This window comes from Mustela nigripes, chromosome 4 (genome assembly GCF_022355385.1).
Source record: "Mustela nigripes isolate SB6536 chromosome 4, MUSNIG.SB6536, whole genome shotgun sequence".
Classification (NCBI taxonomy): Eukaryota; Metazoa; Chordata; class Mammalia; order Carnivora; family Mustelidae; genus Mustela; species Mustela nigripes.
In genome coordinates this window covers 3774585-3780889 of record NC_081560.1, presented here as the reverse complement: position 1 = coordinate 3780889, position 6305 = coordinate 3774585, and positions in this window count along the sequence as shown.

Below are 6305 nucleotides of genomic sequence, written 5' to 3'. Positions count from 1 at the left end.
AATGTTTGCTCCATGTCATGAATGCAAAACACGCCACTCAACAGTACACTTCTAAATTTTAAAATGGTAAATTTTGTGTTCTATGTGAGGTGACTGATACACTAAGTTGTTTGACAACATTTTTTTTCTCTCGAGGAATTCAGTTTTGTTTTTACCTTTGATTTTCTAGGTCAACCCCTTCCTTGCAAAGAATCCAAAGCAAACCCACCCAGATTTTGCCAAATTAGTAAGGTTCCAACTAATGAAGCTTTAGGATATAATTTGAGAGTCAAGAACTGAACTCAGAGTATAACCAGATTCCACCAATCTCAAAAGAAAGGACCTCACTGACTTTTTAAAAATGAAATAATTCATTTATTTTTCTGAAAAGTGTATGTGATGTAGAGCAGCTTTTTAAGCCTCTGCCCTGAACTACCTCAGTTCTTCCAGTGAGTGTGGTGACAATCACCTTTAGATTCTTTAAACCTGAAGTCATGCTTGACCTACTATATTGACCATCAATATCCCATTTTGGTATAAATTTCTGCGGAATTAACATATTGGAGGCAATAGAGCCATCTGTCCTGAGGTCTTGCTGTGGAACAGGGTGTGCATCTGGGTTTTTAAATACAGGGGGCAGGGGGTGATTGTGAGAATGGATGAAGGAAGCCGGGCCAGGTGTGAGAACCAGGATGATGCCTGAGACACAGGGTCGGGGAAAGGGAAGGTGTGTGGGGGAAGAGCATCGGAGTTGGCATCTGTAAGAGGCAGAGAAAGATGGCAGAGGAAGAAAAATCAGTACAAAGAAATCGACACTACTCAACGTCACTCAGCTGAACTGCACCGGCACGGTTTTGACAGCTCACGAAAACAGTAAAACCTAGTGAATGGACTTTGTCATGTGAATAGTTTATTGGATTTTACAAATAGTAATTTGGTGCACTGAATTAACTATGGACAATCAATTAAAAAGGCACCCATATACTTTCAGGAGTGCCACATAATCGGACCACTACGACTGATCTATGACTGGGGATTGTATTAGTCATGGAAAAAGGCAGTAGGGAAGTGCTCACTCAATCACTGCTGCAGCGTTTATGGAAGGCAGGGAAATGGAACGGATCATCGCTTTTCAAAATTTCCTATCATGGCCCCGGTGCAAACATGAGGACGACTCACACGTTAGCAGCAGCTTCTGAACACGGTTGTGCACAGGTGAGAACACTCTTTTCCCCCATACAGACTCCAGACCCAGGACCCGCATGGTGGGGACTGTCCCCTGCAGCCCGGCCTGCCTGGGATTCGCTTCGGGCTTTGCCAAGATCTGTCCCTGCTGATGCAAGACAGCAGCCGATTCAAATTGTTGTTTTGTTTTGTTTTGTTTTGAAATCAGTTGTTTGGAATGGTTTGGAATAATCCCTTTCACACACACAGCATCAACCCATCCTACGCTAACCCGAAACCATCTTCCCCTCCTGGCTGTGTGTCGACTGAGAGGTGAACCGGCCGCTCTCATCCGTCGTGCACGACGTGCAGTGGCCTGCACCCCTTGGAGGCCTCTCCTACTGGGGTGTGGTGTGATTTTGTAATATGACAAAGGTAAACAAACTAAGGCCATGGTTCTTAGGTCGTACATCTTGATGAGTCTTGGTCCAAGGCTCCCCGTAGAGAAAGACTTTAAATCCAGGCTTATCGTGTACAGCAAGTCATGCTGGGAGAGGATGCTGGGACCACCACGAGGACGTGTCAGTCCCATTTCCGCAGGAAACAGACCCCGCGTTGGTGATACACATGAGAGGAAAATACCGCGTGAGGTAAAAATGCAGAAGACGCTTTGGAAGCTACCAGACCACCAGGCAAGTCTGACCCAGGTGACAGAGTGAGGGAGAGAAGCTCGGGGCCTCAGTGAGGTTCTGTGTCTCTACGAGCAGGCCTTTATCACCAGCCCCGTGGCAGTCCTTACTGGCTGAGAGGCGGAGCGTGAACAGCCACCCAAGTACAAGGTTAGATTCCAAAGCCTGGCTCAGGGGTCAGATAGTGCGGCTCCCTGTAGCTGGAGGTCAACCAGGACTTTCTCACGGCTGCGGCATGAGACATGGAAGAGAAGGATGCACTCAGCCTGGTCGCCGTGTGGGCGTGGGGAACTCGGAGACAGGGAAGCCCGTGCCCTTCAAAGTTCTCTAATCCTCTGTTGAAGGCTGGGCTATTTACCTGCAGTCCCACTGGTCAGCTGTTTAAGATCCCAGCAGGGGCATGGATTCCACGGCCCGTCCACACCAGCACCGTCCACACGGGGGCTCGCAGGTGGATGGGAGGGCCTGAAATGGCCAACAGGATATGGACAGGGCCCCAACAGAGCCTGCTGCCCTCGCTGCATAGACGTGCTGTTGGAGACCTACCTGGCCTCACTCTGGATCCCTCCCGCAGCATCAAGGCCACTTAGAAGGACCTTCTAAAGACAGAGCACAGTCAGGATTGCTCCGCGTGGCAGTTCTAACAAAGTGAAGATATTGTGCACGTCACACACCCCTAGCCGCTGACTTTTTCAACAAGATACAGACACCTTAGGATAACCCCCTCTCTTAGCAACGAAGGAGTTGTATTTATCCCGATCAGAGCCCATCATGAGATTTTAATAGCCCTTTTCCCAATTTCTTTATGAAATGCATTGACTGAGAAGACTATTTAAAAGTTAAAATAACAGGACTAGCCATCAGGGAGATTCAAATCAAAACCACGTTGAGATACCACCTTACAGCAGTCAGAATGGCCAAAATAACAAGACAGGAAACAACGTGTGTTGGAGAGGATGTGGAGAAAGGGGAAGCCTCTTACACTGTTGGTGGGAATGCAAGTGGTGCAGCCACTTTGGAAAACAGTGTGGAGATTCCTTAGGAGATTAAAAATAGAGTTTCCCTATGACCCTGCCATTGCACTACTGGGTATTTACCCCAAAGATACAGATGTAGTGAAAAGAAGGGCCATCTGTACCCCAGTGTTCATAATAGCAATGTCCACAATAGCCAAATTGGAAAGAGTAGGATGCCCTTCAACAGATGAATGGATAAGGAAGATGTGGTCCATATACACTATGGAGTATGATGCCTCCATCAGAAAGGACGAATATTCAACTTTTGCATCAACATGGACGGAAGAGGTTACATGGAGTCAGATAAGCAGAGAGAGTCAATTATCATATAGTTTCACTTACTTGTGGAGCATAAGGAATAACATGGAGGACATTAGGAGAAGAAAAGGAAAAGTGAATTGGGAGAAATTCGAAGTGGGGGGGATGAACTATGAGAGACTATGGACTCCGAGAAACAAAATGAGGGTTTTGGGGGGTGGGGGGATGGGTGAGCCCTGTAGTGGGTATTCAGGAGGCCACGGATTGCATGGAGCCCTGGGTGTCGTACATAAACAGTGAATCTTGGAACACTGCATCAAAACCTAATGATGTATTTTATGGTGACTGACATAACACAATAAAAATTTTAAAAAAGAAACTTAAAATAAATAGCAGTGCTATCAGTTGGGAAGATCCAACACACCTGGAGTGAGAAAACAAGGTCAGGACAGCTAAGGCTTCAAGAGGAGCAGAGCCAGCATCCCGGGAAGCCCAGGGAGCCCCGAGAGCCAGTGTGGGACACACTCCAGGCACGCGTCACGGGGCGATGGCAGGAGTCTCCCCCTCAAGAACGGATTCTGGACAGCGGGTGTTTACAACAGCTTCGAACTGGTAGGCACTGTTTGCCAAAAGCAAACAGTGGATGCTTCACAGCTGGCCCAGGGTTATACAATCAGCTGGTTTTTAAGAGATGGCCGATGGCGCTAAAGTGACCAAACAACAGGTGCGGCTGGACGGACCTGCAGGGACATGTACGCGGCGTACATGCAAATGTCTGAGCAGCACACACAGTTCCTAGGGGCACAGAACTTTCAGACTATGTACCTAGAGGGGCTGGAAATGGTCTTACGACATTATGGAATTTAGGAGTGTTCCAGAACTGCCCTTGATGCGAGGGACAAATGTGCTTGGTAGGAGTGATCTGCAGAAACTTCAGCTCCACAGAATGCCCATGGATAAGGTCAGCAGGTAAATACTAATGAATGTTAGAACTAAATTAATCATGAAACGGGGGCTGTTCACCATAGGAAATCCTTCAGTACCTGAATGCATTTCCCGCAGTCCTGCTTCCAGACTGAAGAGAAAGAATGATCTACAGTAAGTTCACTTCACTCTTCCCTCAGACCCAGGGCTGAAGGTGAGATGCTCAGCATTTTAGTCACACATTAAAAATGTCCCTGGCTTGTGTTCCTGCCTTCCTCTGCTATAAAGTCTGAATTGGCATCACATGTGGTTAAACACGAACTACCCCATTTTTCTGAAAAAGATTATTATAGATATGACTTTTAGTCAATAGAAATACAAGGCACAAAATGTAACTTTTTTGTTGTTCTGCAGCCTTCTTAGTAGGGTGTGAAGAAGGGACAGCTGAAAGACACTGGGCCATCAGGGAATCGCCATTCTCACCCGATAGACCAACTCACAGTGTTGGTCACCCAACAGTGACATTAGAACTTCTTCTTTGGAGCAAGTTAGCGGAAATCGGAGTCTGCCTCCCTTAGATACCAACGATCAGCACTTGTATTTTTTTTTAAGATTTTGTATTTATTTATTGGACAGAGAGAGAGAGAGAGATCACAAATAGGCAGAGCAGCAGGCGGTGGGGCGGGGGGAGCAGGCTCCCCGCTGAGCACCCAGAACCCTGAGATCATGACCTGAGCTGAAGGCAGACACTTAACCCACTGAGCCACCCAGGCGCCCCAGCACTTGTGAGTTTTTATATTTGTAATTGAAGTTATAGAAAGAGCAAAATATACAATTGCTAAGCCAAGAAACAGCTGAACGGAGCCCATAATGTGCCGCTTAGTTTAGCTTGGCAAAACCTAGATCATATTTGACTTGCCGATTTCCTCATTCCTGGTGGGAAGGGAGTGGGGAAATATGGCCGAATTGTCCAGCCTTTGCTTTGGAGAACTCCTCTATCACACTAATCTGGGTGGTCGGTGTTTGCTGACTTGAGGGCCATTAGGAGACGAGAAGACACTCAGGGCATGGGGAAGGCAGCTACCACCTGCCGAGCAGCAAGTGCACAGCCAGCAGTGGTGGGGGGGGGGGGGGATCAGAAAGCTTCCGCTCCTCTCCCTCCTACTTGCTTCTTGGAGCCTGACACTGTGGGATCTAATGCACAGCATTGTTTGTCCAGGACTGAAAGACGGAGCGCTCAGAAATATTGCCAGATCTGTAAGCTCGGAATTCTGGTGCCAAAAAACGATGCCATATTGGTAAAGCTGACCACGCTACCTTGCATCTCTAGCCTTGACATTAATGGTTCAAAAATTATGCTGTGGATTACAGTTGGCTGCTTCCGGAATGCTCCCGAGGATCCCACTGGAAGCGCGATGTGCATTACAAAGTGGCAGAACCCCTTGCGAGAGCACAGGCTGCAGTTAAGCCCGAACAGGAGAGGTTTTCTAATGTTACCTAATAAGCTCGGTTATTTAGCTAAAGGGATTTCTGAGCCGTGTGGAAGGTACCACCAGGGTTTTCTTGCTACTCACAGTATAACAGGAGAGAGAGAGAGAAATTGAGGGAGTGATTATTAAACAAGAAGGAAACTGGAAAACGTAGACCAAAGAGAAACACACTTTGGGTTTCAGCAGCAGTAAGTAAAGAGCTTCGTAGCCACCGTTCCCAGCCTCTCTGCTTCCCAGCCTCCCAAAAAGAAACACCTGAACACACTGAAAGTCACTGACGTTTCTTGGAAACACAAAACAGCTGAGGCCCCAGCGCACAGCGCCCTGGGAATCTGTAGAGAAGGATGGCCGCGCGGGCCTGGGGCAGAAGCCCTGCGGTCACAGGGAGGAAGAGGTCAGTGGCTTTGATGAACGGCTGGAGGCGAGAGTGGAGTAGCCTGCGGACGAGAAACTCCCTGGGCCATGCATGCTCTCAGGATGGCCACACTTTTTTCTACTTGCAGAAAAGATGGAGTGAACAACAGTGTCTGTGAGTTAATAAGACGACTTTGCGATCTCAGTGTCTTCACCTGGAGTTTGGCCCTATTATGTCTGCCTCAGAGATTTAAAATACATTTAAAATGAATCTTCCCAAAGCATTAGGCCAGGGAGTGCCAAGCCGTGATTCGGGCAGCCTCTGCTTCACCTCCAGCTCGGTTCACCACCTCACACAGGGGCCCCCCAAACCAGCCTTCCCATTCCTAGGACAGAAATATCCTCAGACGCTCTTGAACTTCTTGGCGGCG